This window comes from Trichomycterus rosablanca, chromosome 6 (assembly GCF_030014385.1).
Source record: "Trichomycterus rosablanca isolate fTriRos1 chromosome 6, fTriRos1.hap1, whole genome shotgun sequence".
Taxonomy (NCBI): Eukaryota; Metazoa; Chordata; class Actinopteri; order Siluriformes; family Trichomycteridae; genus Trichomycterus; species Trichomycterus rosablanca.
In genome coordinates, this window is record NC_085993.1 from 8592576 (window position 1) to 8608124 (window position 15549).

Here is a 15549-nt window from a genome sequence, read left to right on the forward strand (position 1 = left end):
AGGCAAATGTTACACACATACACACATGTCCCAGGGTTATCCATCACCATAACACACACATACATGCACACACACACAGAGGTAACTGTTACACACACATACACACATGTCCCAGGGTTATCCATCACCATAACACACACATACATGCACACACACACAGAGGTAACTGTTACACACACATGTCCCAGGGTTATCCATCCCCATAACACACATACATGCACACACACACAGAGGTAACTGTTACACACACATACACACATGTCCCAGGGTTATCCATCCCCATAACACACATAAATGCACACACACACAGAGGCAAATGTTACACACATACACACATGTCCCAGGGTTATCCATCACCATAACACACACATACATGCACACACACACAGAGGTAACTGTTACACACACATACACACATGTCCCAGGGTTATCCATCCCCATAACACACATACATGCACACACACACAGAGGTAACTGTTACACACACATACACACATGTCCCAGGGTTATCCATCACCATAACACACATACATGCACACACACACAGAGATAACTGTTACACACACATACACACATGTCCCAATGTTAACCTTCACCATAACACACACATACATACATACACACACACACACATACACACATTGTATATATACACGTGCACACACACACACACACACACAAACACATTTTTACAGGCATTTTGTACCATTAAAATGCACAGGCACACACACAGGCACACACACACACACATCAAAATCAACATACAAACACACCCACACACACCAGGAGTGATTGTTAGGCATGTTTATAATAAATAATAAATTAATCTTTTAGTAAATTAGTCTGAAAAAATCTTCATTAAATCTTAATCACACTGTTTAATTATTAAAAGATTTATTTTGTAAAATTCTGTCACACACACACACACACACGCACACACACACACTTTTATTGCACATACAAACAAATTTAAAACCTGATTTGTAAAACACACACAGACTGGTGAGGTATCTTCTGTCTCCCTCATCATCAGCTCCCACAGCTCCTCCACACCTGAAACCTGAGAGAAAGAAACAAACAATGATGATCGAGTGTTGATAACTAGTCCCACTCTAGTCACACTTATTGCTAACAGGTGTATAAACTCAATAACATTTATGGCTCTAGCTTTGTGGTAACAGTTTGGGGATGACTCTTTCCTATTCCAGTATCCCTGTACACAAAGTGAAGTCAATAACAATATGGTTTGCCTATTGTGGTGTGGAGGAAGTCCAGTGGCCTGCTCCATTAATTGCAAGCCTCATCCAACATGTGTGCCTGTATGGGCACCGAATAGCCCACATGCACACTCCAAACTTTCATCAGAAGCCTTTCTAGGAATAAAAAACTATTATAGCTGCAGTGTCAATGATGGAGGTAGTGGTGGTGGTGGAGTGACTCCATAATGTTAAATTTTACTTATTTATTAGGATTTTATTGTCATATTTTACACATCTTGGTTACATTTATGGTGTCACACAGAGCCGTAGATAGAGAGAGTTGCGACACTCCTTGATCTCGCCGCTACGCGGTCACGTGGTTCATGTAACCCTCAATAGTTCCAAACAAACCCGGCGCTGTCATGTTCTCATATGGGACAGGCATCAGTGAATGAAATATTAAACGGCAAATAATAAACATTTGTACAATTTCTGGGTATTTTCAACTGCGTTTACATTTACTGCATCTGCTTTAATGTCAATTTGGTATATGAAGTGGAAGATTGATGTTTATAATGACTTGTTAATAGGTCGTTCTTGTTAACACACAGTACATTATATTAGCATACATTACATAATGCAATATCATTAAGTAGTAGAGACAATATACAGTATAGACATTAAAGTTTTTTTATGTTTTGTTTTTTGCATAAACTAATCTCCCTTCACTTTCCTGAGGATTCATAATAATAATCATTTTGGCTAAACACTAAGTCATGTGCTGGATTCATAAGGTTTACCTGCACTGAATGAACAGATTGATAAACACACTACCGTACCAAAAACATTATAGTGCAGGTACATGAAAAAGCATTCATTCATCTCTTATTTCATGAGTGATTAATAATTGATTCCTACATGTAATACATTAATGAATTCATTATTAATATGCACTAGTTCATTTTGTCTAATGTAAGTGGTGGACAAGGTACACAAACCATGTAGTTGAGTTAAAGTAGAGATATCCAAGGTAACATATTACTCCAGTAAAAGTAGTAGTAAAAGTAAAAATACTCTTTACCTCCACTAAAGTACTAAACAAAATTTACCTTCAAATGTACTTAAGTATGAAAGTAAAAGTATAATGATTTATTGTGGTTCTAATGTTTTATGATCATTTCTGTAACAAGACTCTTGATTAATCAACTCATTTTAGGTAAAAAGACTCGTGTGTCATTAATTAAGCTTAACTGACTAAGCTAAATTCAGTTATACCTATTAATTCAGATAAACATGTAACATTTAGTGCTGAGCAAATGCTAAACAATAACAGTATTAAGTATATTAATGACTTGGGTTGTTTGGAACTATACAGAGCTCCACAACCCGGAAGCTGCGCAGAAAAAATGTCCTGCCCCCTTTCCAACGGTTCCCTATGGGAGTGTCGCCACTCTGTTCTCTCTATCGCTTTGGTGTCACAGTAGTTACCCATTACACAAGATGCATCAGTTCAAGTTTAATGTCAAACACAGTCATGGACAATTTTGTATCTCCAATTCACCTCACTTGCACGTCTTTGTACTGTGGGAGGAAACCGGAGCTCCCAGGGGAAACCCACACAGACACAGGGAGAACATGCAAACTCCACACAGAAAGGACCTAGACTGCTCCACCTGGGAACAGAACCCAGGACCTTTTTGCTGTGAGACGACAGTGCTACCCACTGAGCCTCCGTGCCGCCCAACTCCATAATGAACACCAGTAGTTTTAGAACAGGATGTCATATGGTGGACACATCATTTTTGGCCACATCATGTATGATGTATGTGCTTTCTTTTTTTTTTTTTAGACCATGAACATAACTAACATGCCAAAACTGGATTGGGTCCTGGTTTGAAGTGTGCAGTTGAAAAGATGCTCAACGATACAGAAAAAGTGGAAGTTTAATACTAAAGGAAATCAAATGAGAGAATGGAGGTTTGAGAGGGAGAGAATCATAAAGAAGAAAACATGAGAAAGTAACCGAGATACAGAGAGAGAGAGAAAGAAAAGTGAGAAAGCCATTAGTGTGAACCATTCGAAGCATTAACGCTGGAACACAGATTGAGTTTCAGCTATTAGCAGCAACAGAGGAGTCCATCACAGAGAAACAGGGCGACTGAGATTCAGCTCTGTGTGTATCAGAGAGAGGAGATGGACACGCCCGGATCCGGTTTATAATAGTCTCACGGGACCAGCCGTAATTACTAACGAGGTAATATCAAGGGAAATGTGTTCAGAACAAGCAGGGATGTGCCCACATCCTCTCTAAAACCCGCCCATGTAAACCGCTAAAGGAACTTAGGAAGCTAATCTACAACATAATTCTTTTTGAAATAGGCTTACCATTGGATTCAGTTCCTGTTCAACAAGGTTAAAGTACTACTGAACTTTTTGCATTATTTCTCTGAACAGTTCACTGTAAAGCTCCAACAGAAATCCTAGTGTTCATTTATTTTTATGGGACAGGGGTAGCTCAGTGGTTAAGGTAAAGGACTAGTAATCAGAAGGTTGCTGGTTCAAGTCTCACATCTGCCAGCTTGCCACTGTTGGGCCCTTGAGCAAGGCTCTTAACCCTCAATTGCTTGCAGTGTACTCAACTGTAACTCAACGTCCCCTAAACTCAAAATCTTTAAAACTCAATGCCCTTTGTCGAGAAATTTGTACCCTTAAACTCAACGTTTCCCTTAAACTCAACGTCTTTAGTTTTTCTTTTTTAATTTATTTATTCAATTTTAAATTTACAACGAACAGTCGCTTTGTTCTGCGCTCGGCTTGAGCAGTGCTATAAAACGTAATCAAAGTGTGCATATGAGACAAAACTGCATTTGTGTGGAATAACCATCAGATTCACTCTAAAAGAGAAATTTTTCTCCTGTTTCACTTTTAAACTTGTGTTACAGCTCGCGGTTCTGAAAAATTGTAAGAATCAGCTTTTATTTAGTGTTTTATATTATATTTGTGTTATTTTCAGTGTATAAGTGTCAAAAACAACCCCATTATTTAACACAAGCTCAAAATATATGCAAGTCCACAGGACCATGATACGCATTCACAGGTTTCCCATACCTTGAAACTCAACGGCTTTTAAACTCAACGCCAGTCCCAGAACCAACTGACGTTTGAGTTTCAAGGTACCACTGTATCACTGTATACAGTTTCAGTTTTAATTGTAAGTCAATTTGAATTAAGGCGTCTGCTAAATGCTGAAAATGTACATATGACCCAGTGGCGTCTCTGGCATAGAAAGCCTGGTGGGGCACAATAAACTGTATGGGCGCTGTTCCACTGGGCAGTATCCAACTCATCAGTAAAACTACATACAAACCTATATGCTTAATAAATCCGATTACAAACGTACCTCGTTAATGATGTCACAAATGCACACATTAATGTAAAGCAGGAGCCCAGAATATAAGTGACATCACCAATAATGGGATTTGATATCACACAACTGGTTTATTACCTTTCTATAAAGCATCACATTAAAAATCTAAGGTTGTCAAGCTGTAATGATCATGGTCTGCAACTGTGATAACACGTCCAAAACAACATCTCAGAGCAAGAAAACCCAGTGCTTTACGTGCCTTACCCTACAGCCAAAATAATACGCCTTGTAATAATGCAAAACAGACTCATCAGTGATGTCCATTGGTTAAAAGAAAAAGATGCTCAACGATATTTCATCTTGCCATGCTTGTCAACACTTTTTGTCAATAACTTGTCCACCATTCACCAATACATGAATGAATTCATGTTCAACTGATTTTTTTATGTAAACATTTAACTGTAATTTAATTGTATTAAACTGTTATTAGTAATAGCTAACAGAACCCTGATGACTATGGCTAGCTCTGTAGCAGCACCAACACACACACACACACACATATATATGTATATATATACAGTATATACTATATATATATATATACATATATATATATGAAGTTCACTTTATTTGAACATTTTCATTACCTTTGGATTGGAATCTCACTTAAAATGGTGGAATACCCTACTTAGTGCACTTCACAGGAACAACTGGGGTGAATGGAACGCTCCTACAGAATTGGCACTAATGGTTGAAAGAGCGCTTTCTGAACCAATCAGACCTGATTTTTAGTAAGAAATGCTGTTATCTGCATGTATTCAGTTTGCGTCACACAGATGATTGTCAATGAAACGCTTGATTGGCTTTCTAACAAGTTCATGTTTTACTTCACAACTGGGAAAAGTTTGGAGGTTTTTAATTATAAGCACATTTACAAAATAAATGTAATTATATTCCTAATGGGACACACGGTTATAAATGTAATAGCATCTGGAAGAACATAAGCTAAGGTAAGCAGTGGTTATGCTTAGATTTTTTTGCTGTGTTTTGGATTTTGGCCGCTGTGCTGTGATTTATCGCACACTTTTGTTTTGCAATGAAAACAAAACGTAACAGTTTAAGCTTTTAACTGGTACCTTCTTGTTACATAAATTACATTCATTTGCACAATGACTAGGAAAGTAAAGGCACTAAGTAAAATGGCAAAATACAGTCGCTAATCTGTTGTTGTTTTTTATCTGAACTTACAGATTATTTGTTTATTTCTACACTACATTTCCAATATATGTTTTGTGTAGATTATATTGACTCATGACTTGACTCGGACTTTAGTCTAAAGACTTGTGACTTGACTCGGACTCGTATTTTGTGACTTGTGAACATCTCTGGACACAAGTGTTGTCAACTGCTTACTTGGTTATACAAACACTGACAGGCCGACCCCATGCTCATCAAACTGGGACTGATAGGAAGAGAACCGGCCTTTATGGTACAGGTACAGGAAGATTTTGTAATGTATCGGACAGCAATACCGCTGTCATATGTAATAAACATGCAACAATATCAGTTATGAAGAAGACATTATAAATTGATTGATGTTGTGCAGTGCTCCACCACAACACATCTGGCTCCTGATAAAAAGATGTGTCTTTATGACCATAGCAATTAATCTCATTAGTATCTTTACTCCAACTGTAGCTTTTTATTTAAAAATCAGCACCATCATTCCCACTCACCTCCAGTACAAAGAACCATTCATGTCTTGTGATAGATCAGATTTTTCACACTCATGACGCTTCACATGTAATCTGGTTAGTTTTTTCTGCTGTAAAACTTGATGTTTATGAATATGACATTGTTTACACAGTACATGTAAGTAATTTCCTTCTGTGTCCCAAACCACATCATAGGTGCTACATAGTGTGTAACTATACTATTGATAGGGTAGTAATAATAATAAGACCTGTTACTCACAGAGGTAGCAAGACGTTTGGGAATGCAGCCCATTTTAGTCACTGCTGTGACACACACACACACATTCACTAATATTCTCTGCTGTTGTCAGCATTTTGCAGTCCTGGGTTACTTATAGATGCAGATGGGGTTTTACCACACACACATACACACACACACACACACACACCAAATCTAAAGTTGTCACCCTGGAAAAACCCCCATAAACATTCACACATTTTTCACTTTTACTGCAGACGGACCGGCTGCTGGTGCTTCGGTGTAAATAATGCCTACACACACAAACTTACACACACACACACACACACACACACACACACTCACTAAGAAACATATGCTTACAACCCAGACACTCACACACTTTATGTCCATGTCTGTACATGCAAATGCATGCAGATGAACGCAGGATGTACACACATGCACAACGTGGTGGTGGTGGTATAAGAACTGATTAGCATTAGCCTTCATTCACTTCAGTGCTTTTTGCTCAGTGGTGCATTAAAGCAAGGAGGTGCTGATGGGAGTTTGCTTTCTGGAGAACAGACACATTTATTCTACTTGTATGTAATGTGACCCATTAGTGGTATAACTAGAATCTTACAGTCCAAAAAACAAATCAATCATGCAAAAATGACTTTCATTGAAGTAATACTATGTGATAAATAAATAATGTGATAAAACAAACATCTGAAGTTTGAAAGTGCAGAGGCGTTATAAAAGCTTTCAATGCAGAAAAAGTGTGAAATGGTACATGCTTGGTGTGAAATGGTGAATGTGAGGTGTGAAATGATAAACAGTGAAAAATGGTTAACGTGAGGTATAGAATGATACATGTTGTGGAATAGTAAATGTTAAGTGTGAAATGATAAATTATGTGAAATGGTGAATGTGAGGTGTAAATGATGAAAGTGTTAAATGGTGAATGTAAGGTCTAAAGTGGTGAACGTGGGATCTAAATGGTGAACGTAAGGTCTAAATGGTGAATGTGAGGTGTAAATTGCACATGTTTGGTGTGAAACGATGAATGTGAGGTCTAAATGGTGAACATGAGGTCTAAATGGTGAACGTAAGGTCTAAATGGTGAACATGAGGTCTATACAGTGAACGTGAGGTATAAATGGTGAATGTGAGGTGTAAATTGCACGTTTGGTGTGAAACGATGAATGTGAGGTCTAAATGGTGAACACGAGGTCTAAATGGTGAACATGAGGTGTCAATGGTAAACATGAGGTCTAAATTGTACATGTTTGGTGTGAAACGATGAATGTGAGGTCTAAATGGTGAACATGAGGTCTAAATGGTGAACGTAAGGTCTAAATGGTGAACATGAGGTCTATACAGTGAACGTGAGGTATAAATGGTGAATGTGAGGTGTAAATTGCACGTTTGGTGTGAAATAATGAATGTGAGGTCTAAATGGTGAACACGAGGTCTAAATGGTGAACATGAGGTGTCAATGGTAAACATGAGGTCTAAATTGTACATGTTTGGTGTGAAACGATGAATGTGAGGTCTAAATGGTGAACATGAGGTCTAAATAGTGAACGTGAGGTCTAAATGGTGAACGTGAGGTCTAAATAGTGAACGTAAGTTCTAAATAGTGAACGTGAAGTCTAAATAGTGAACGTAAGGTCTAAAAAGTGAATGTAAGGTCTAAATAGTGAACGTGAGGTCTAAATAGTGAACGTGAGATCTAAATAGTGAACTTAAGGTCTAAATGGTGAATGTGAGGTCTAAATAGTGAACGTGAGGTCTAAATAGTGAATGTAAGGTCTAAATGGTGAATGTGAGGTCTAAATAGTGAACGTGAGGTCTAAATGGTGAACGTGAGGTCTAAATAGTGAACGTAAGTTCTAAATAGTGAACGTGAAGTCTAAATAGTGAACGTAAGGTCTAAAAAGTGAATGTAAGGTCTAAATAGTGAACGTGAGGTCTAAATAGTGAACGTGAGATCTAAATAGTGAATGTAAGGTCTAAATGGTGAATGTGAGGTCTAAATAGTGAACGTGAGATCTAAATGGTGAACATGAAATCTAAATGGTGAACGTGAGATCTAAATAGTGAACTTAAGGTCTAAATGGTGAATGTGAGGTCTAAATAGTGAATGTGAGGTCTAAATAGTGAATGTGAGGTCTAAATAGTGAACGTGAGATGAATATGAGGAGTTAATGATGTGAATGGTGCAGAATGATAAATGTTTAGTGTGAAATGATGAACGTGAGGTGTGAAGTGGTGAAGGTTTGTTGTGAAATGGTTAATGTAAGACGTGACATGGTAAATGTTTAATGTAAAATGGTGTATGTGGGTGTAAAATAATGAACGTGAGGTGTAAGTGGTAAACATGAGGTGTGAAATGGTGACTATGTGAAGTGAAATGGTGAATGTGGAAGTATTGTGTGTGTGTGTGTGTGTGTGTGTGGTAAAGTCTGAATAATCTAATGCAGCTGAATTACAGGCAGAGATTTAATAAGAGCTCAGTGGCTTCATGCCTTCAGGCTTCTCGTGGTGTGATGACTTCCCTCTGCGTTCACCACTGTGCTTGCCGCTAATTATCATTCATTAGCGCTGCTAGCGGCGACACGAAGGCAGCTACACAGGGCACGCTGCACGCCGTGAGTGGATTTTATACTAAACCTCTAACGGTTTCACGCTGCTTTACTACGGCAGGGTTTTTAGCAAAGTCTCTGTAAACATGCCGTCATTCTCAAGGACGTCAACTCGAACCACAGGACGGACGAGAGTGAATGATTCGTTCGTTCTCAATGACTCTTTTATTTGACTCAGCCAAATATGATCATATGTATGAAGGAATCTAATGAATACTGTCCATTCACACACTAATGATTCTTACAGTGGAGCTGGATTTAATGCTTTTTTCTAAACATCTACTTGAAATCAAATCAATTTTGAGGAGTTTTCTCCCCTTTTTCTCCCTTTTAGCACGTCATGCTTCCTCTCCACCAATGCCGATCCCTGCTCTGACTGAGGAGAACGAAGCTAACCCACGCCCCCTCCGACATGTGGGCAGCATGCCGTATGCATTTTATCACCAGCACTTTGACGAGTGCAGTGCAGCTCAGTGTTGTGTACGGAGAGACACACCCTGAGAGCACTCTTTTCTCATCTCTGTGCAGGCGCCATCAATCAGCCAGCAGAGGTCGTAATTGCACCAGTCATGGGAGAGAGACCCCATCTGGCTTAGTCCCGCCCATATCTGAACAACAGGCCAATCGTTGTTCATGTGGCCACTCAGCCTTAGCCGGTAGGCAGAGCTTAGATTCGATACAATGTATTCAAGATCCCAGTTCTGGTTCCAGCGTGTGTTTTTACCGCTGCGCCACCTGAGCGGCCAACCTGAGTTTTTTTTAACACACAAACAGAAAATTCAGAAAAATAGCATTCAAAGCGTTATGCTAATCGTGTTTATTGCCGTTTTCACCCTGCATCTTTTGAAATGCTTATTACTTCTGAAAGCCTAAACGACAGAGTTATGTAACTAATATTCCTCTAATGCACGGTGAGCTAAACAGCAGCATCATCTTCACCCCCCATGAACTCCAGGATAAATTTCAAGCATAAATATATATAGAAATAGAAAAATTTCAATAGTCGAGATGGTTGAATACTGTTGCTGTGTTGGCAAACAGTGTGCAGACAGATCCAAACTTGAGAGCTGAAAATAAGCAGGCGTGTGGGTGTAGAAATGTGCGCTGGGAAAAAAGACACGAGTGAAGAAAAGCAAATTCACGTGCGTCCACTTATGAAACGCACACAGACGAGCATGTGCTTATGAACAAACTCTGGTAAAATTCTGCCACACCAAGTGATTACATCCCTACACATAACATCACCTACTAGGGATGTAACGATACACTCTACCCACGATGCGATGAGGTGCACGATACAATTTTTTAAACTGAAATTGAAGACAAATTATGACAAAGTTTCCTTTTATTATTTCTCTTAAAAATTTTTATTTGTGATGATCTTTTATTTATCTAAATAATGAATGTCCCTTTATTTCTGAGGTAGGTACAAAATATGCAAAACAATTTTGAATTAAGCCCAATTTTGCTGAAAAACCCAGGATTTGGCAACCAGGTGTATAGCGCCAGTGACGTCAACCAGGTGAGGTGTATAGTGCCAATGCCCTCTACTGTTTAAAGTGAATATCAATTCATTTTACATGTCAAATCGATTTGAATCGTGGCGTTTTTGAATTGGTTATTAACTGTATTGTGGTGCATCGTTACATCCCTATCACCTACACATCCGTACAATAGTCAGAATCACTGGTCACAGTGCAGTAACACACCCCTGACAGGATGCCAATCTATCACAGGCCCTCGGCCATCCCTCCCCTTAGACATAGCCGATCATGTCTGTTTGTGGATGTACAACTGATCGACAGCACCGCTGGGGATTCGACTCCTAGATCCCAGTGATAATGAACTAGTTTAATTCACCGCTGCGCCACTAGAGCACCCAGTGTTGTTACTGCAAAGTGAAAACATTTAGTAGCAACAACAGCTCAGCCGTAAAAGCCACACAAACTGACAGAATATGGAACAATATGTCCTGGGTTGCAACACACTTCTTCTTCTTCTTAAGGTGGATGGCACGGTGGCTCGGGGGGTAGCACTGTCGTCTCACAGCCTGGGTTCGATCCCCAGGTGGGGCGGTCCGGGTCCTTTCTGTGTGGAGTTTGCATGTTCTCCCCGTGTCCGCGTGGGTTTACTCCGGGTGCTCCGGTTTCCTCCCACAGTCCAAAGACATGCAAGTGAGGTGAATTGGAGATACTAAATTGTCCATGACTGTGTTCGATATAACCTTGTGTGAACTGATGAATCTTGTGTAATGAGTAACTACCGTTCCTGTCATGAATGTAACCAAAGTGTAAAACATGACGTTAAAATCCTAATAAACAAACAAACAAAACAAGCTTCTTAAGGTGGCACGGTGGCTCGGAAGGTAGCACTGTTGCCTCACAGCAAGAAGGTGCTCGGTTCGATTCCCAGGTGGAGCGGCTCGAGTCCTTTTTGTGTGGAGTTTGCATGTTCTCCTGGGTCTGCGTGGGTTTCCTCCCACAGTCCAAAGCCACGCAAGTGAGGTGAACAGGAGATACAAAATTGTCTGTGATGGTGTTTAACATAAAAAAACTTAAACTGATAAATCTTGTGTAATGAGTAACTACCGTTTCTGTCATGAATGTAACCAAAGTGTGTAAAACATGATGTAAAAATCGTAATAAAATAAAATAAATAGGAATGTCCCGATCCGATCTCAAAGATCGGAATCAGGGCCGATCAAGGCATTTTTTAACTGATCGGTATCGGCTTTACTAAGCCCGATCCTAAGCCGATCCTTCGTTTTACGTCAGCGGTCAAGCAGGTGTCGTAAACGGAGAGTCAAACAGTGAAGTGTAATGTCTGCAATGCGAGTGTTTCACGAGGCGGTAGGAGCAGAGCTGCGTTCATTACTGTAGAATTTTACTATTTATATGGTGTGTGAGTCAAGGATAACACCGGTTTACAAAACAAGGGCAAGCCGTAGCCTAGTGGTTAAGGTACTGGACTAGTAACCAGAAGGTCACTGGTTCAAGCCCCACTACTGGCAGGTTGCTGCTGTTGGGCCCTTGAGCAAGGCCCTTAACCCTCAATTGCTCAGACTGTATAGGATCGGGCTTAGTATACTGTAACTGTAATGTAAGTCGCTTTGGATAAAAGCGTCTGCTAAATGCCGAAAATGTAAATGTAAATACAGTGTATCACAAAAGTGAGTACACCCCTCACATTTCTGCAAATATTTTATTATATCTTTTCATGGGACAACACTATAGACATGAAACTTGGATATAACTTAGAGTAGTCAGTGTACAACTTGTATAGCAGTGTAGATTTACTGTCTTCTGAAAATAACTCAACACACAACCATTAATGTCTAAATAGCTGGCAACATAAGTGAGTACACCCCACAGTGAACATGTCCAAATTGTGCCTAAAGTGTCAATATTTTGTGTGACCACCATTAATATCACTGCTTTAACCCTCCTGGGCATGGAATTCACCAGAGCTGCACAGGTTGCTACTGGAATCCTCTTCCACTCCTCCATGATGACATCACGGAGCTGGTGGATGTTAGACACCTTAAACTCCTCCACCTTCCACTTGAGGATGCGCCACAGGTGCTCAATTGGGTTTAGTCCATCACCTTTACCTTCAGCTTCCTCAGCAAGGCAGTTGTCATCTTGGAGGTTGTGTTTGGGGTCGTTATCCTGTTGGAAAACTGCCATGAGACCCAGTTTTCGAAGGGAGGGGATCATGCTCTGTTTCAGAATGTCACAGTACATGTTGGAATTCATGTTTCCCTCAATGAACTGCAGCTCCCCAGTGCCAGCAACACTCATGCAGTCCAAGACCATGATGCTACCACCACCATGCTTGACTGTAGGCAAGATACAGTTGTCTTGGTACTTCTCACCAGGGCGCCGCCACACATGCTGGACACCATCTGAGCCAAACAAGTTTATCTTGGTCTCGTCAGACCACAGGGCATTCCAGTAATCCATGTTCTTGGACTGCTTGTCTTCAGCAAACTGTTTGCTGGCTTTCTTGTGCGTCAGCTTCCTTCTGGGATGACGACCATGCAGACCGAGTTGATGCAGTGTGCGGTGTATGGTCTGAGCACTGACAGGCTGACCTCCCACGTCTTCAACCTCTGCAGCAATGCTGGCAGCACTCATGTGTCTATTTTTTAAAGCCAACCTCTGGATATGACACCGAACACGTGGACTCAACTTCTTTGGTCGACCCTGGCGAAGCCTGTTCCGAGTGAAACCTGTCCTGGAAAACCGCTGTATGACCTTGGCCACCATGCTGTAGCTCAGTTTCTGGGTGTTAGCAATCTTCTTATAGCCCAGGCCATCTTTGTGGAGAGCAACAATTCTATTTCTCACATTCTCAGAGAGTTCTTTGCCATGAGGTGCAATGTTGAATATCCAGTGGCCAGTATGAGAGAATTGTACCCAAAACACCAAATTTAACAGCCCTGCTCCCCATTTACACCTGGGACCTTGACACATGACACCAGGGAGGGACAACGACACATTTGGGCACAATTTGGACATGTTCAGTGTGGGGTGTACTCACTTATGTTGCCAGCTATTTAGACATTAATGGCTGTGTGTTGAGTTATTTTCAGAAGACAGTAAATCTACACTGCTATACAAGTTGTACACTGACTACTCTAAGTTATATCCAAGTTTCATGTCTATAGTGTTGTCCCATGAAAAGATATAATGAAATATTTGCAGAAATGTGAGGGGTGTACTCACTTTTGTGATACACTGTAACTTTTAATCCGAGTATGAAAACTTCAGGGACCATAACATACAGCTTTACCATGTTACAAGACTGAACGACATCTCGGTATTAATCACTCTGATTGGCTTAGTTACAACATGCCTACAAGTATGGTGGCTCATAAACAAACCAGATATCATTTAACCAAACGATCTACCAATTTGATACAGCACCTAAAAAATAAACACTCAGTCGAATACAGCGAGTTTATTATTATTATATGATGAGAAGAGGAACCAGCTGTCCGCTAACACGGCAGAGATGCTGATTTTCCTCAAAAAGAACCTTCACTTCATTTTGAGTATTCTAGTTTTACTACTACAATGCTGCACTAAGTTTGTTTACTTTTATTTGGTAAAAATAAAAGAACATTGAGCAATAGCTTGGATGCAGGCAATTTTTTCTTACAGCACTGCAGAGCTATTCAGTTGTTAAACATATACATTGGATTAATTTGAATAACTGTAATGTACTTGAAGTGTGCACTGTGTGAACAGTATTATCTAGTTCTTATCTCTAGAAAATACAAGTATCGGTTTGAGACTCGGTATCGGATCGGGATCAAAATTAATGATCGGGAACAAAAAAACGTGATCGGGACATCCCTATAAATAAACTCTTCTTCATAATGAATTGTACCAGTTCATCTTCTTGCTGGCTGTCCTCTTCCTCTTTTACCTTTAACTCTTCCAAGCATAGCTGTCTTTTCCAAAGAATTCATTCTTCTCATAATGTGTCCTTCAGTTTGGTTATCTGGGTGCCAACTAAGAGGTCAAGAGTTCTAAATTGTCTTTGGGAGCAACGTTAATACAAGTAGTGTTTATCAGGAAGTTCATGAATTGGTTATTCAAATGCCAAGTGTTAGCTAGAATGGTGTAAATTCACACTGCTATTGGACTCTGGAGCAGTAAAAAACACATTCTCTGGATAAACCCAGAGTCCCTATCTCGTTACGGCTGTACAAAATAGGATAAAAGAAGGATTGCACAAAGTCAACAACAACATCTTCAGGAACTTTTGAGATGACTGGAAGTGACAGGTATTTCTCCCATCATTGATGTGTTGTCCAGCAGGACAATGACACAAACATTTATCAAAACGAGTTCTTAGATGGCTAAAAAAAATTTTATGATCACTTTCACAAAGTTCACATGTCACTCCTATCAAAATACATTAAATTGCCAAAAGTATTTGGACGCCAGACCATGAGCTTGTTGGACATCGCATTTCAAAACCAAAGGGCATTACAATTGAGTGACCTTTATGTAATATTCTATGCCATAACAACAGCCACTCTTTTGAGAAGGCTTCTCACAAGACTTTGAAGTATGTCTTTGGGAATTTGTGCCATTCAGCCATGAGGACATTTGTATGACTGGGCAATGATTGGTTGATGTTCCAGTTCATTCTAAAGCTTTTCAGTGGGGTTGAGGTCAGGGCTCTGTGCAGGTCACTGGAGTTTCTTTGAACCGAGCTTCTTTATGTCTTTATAGATCTTGTGTTGTGCACAGGAGCACAGTCATGCTGGACCAGGACAGTGCCTTCACTAAACTGTTGCTGCAAAGTTGGAAGTACAGGGTGAGTCAAAAGTCTCAGGACACTCTTTTATTTCAGAAACGAAAGGGAAAATGACATATCTGAATACCCC

The 15549-nt window shown here is 39.9% G+C and overlaps 1 protein-coding gene across 1 annotated transcript in view; it reads right to left on the reverse strand.

Annotated features, from left to right (window-relative positions):
* Positions 1–907: 907 nt before the first annotated feature.
* Positions 908–15549, reverse strand: part of LOC134316249 (endonuclease V-like) — a 64076-nt gene continuing 49434 nt past the window's right edge. The window contains exon 9 of the mRNA XM_062996581.1: positions 908–1060. The gene's annotated coding sequence lies outside the window, so the exon portion shown is untranslated. The remainder of the gene's footprint in view (positions 1061–15549) is intronic.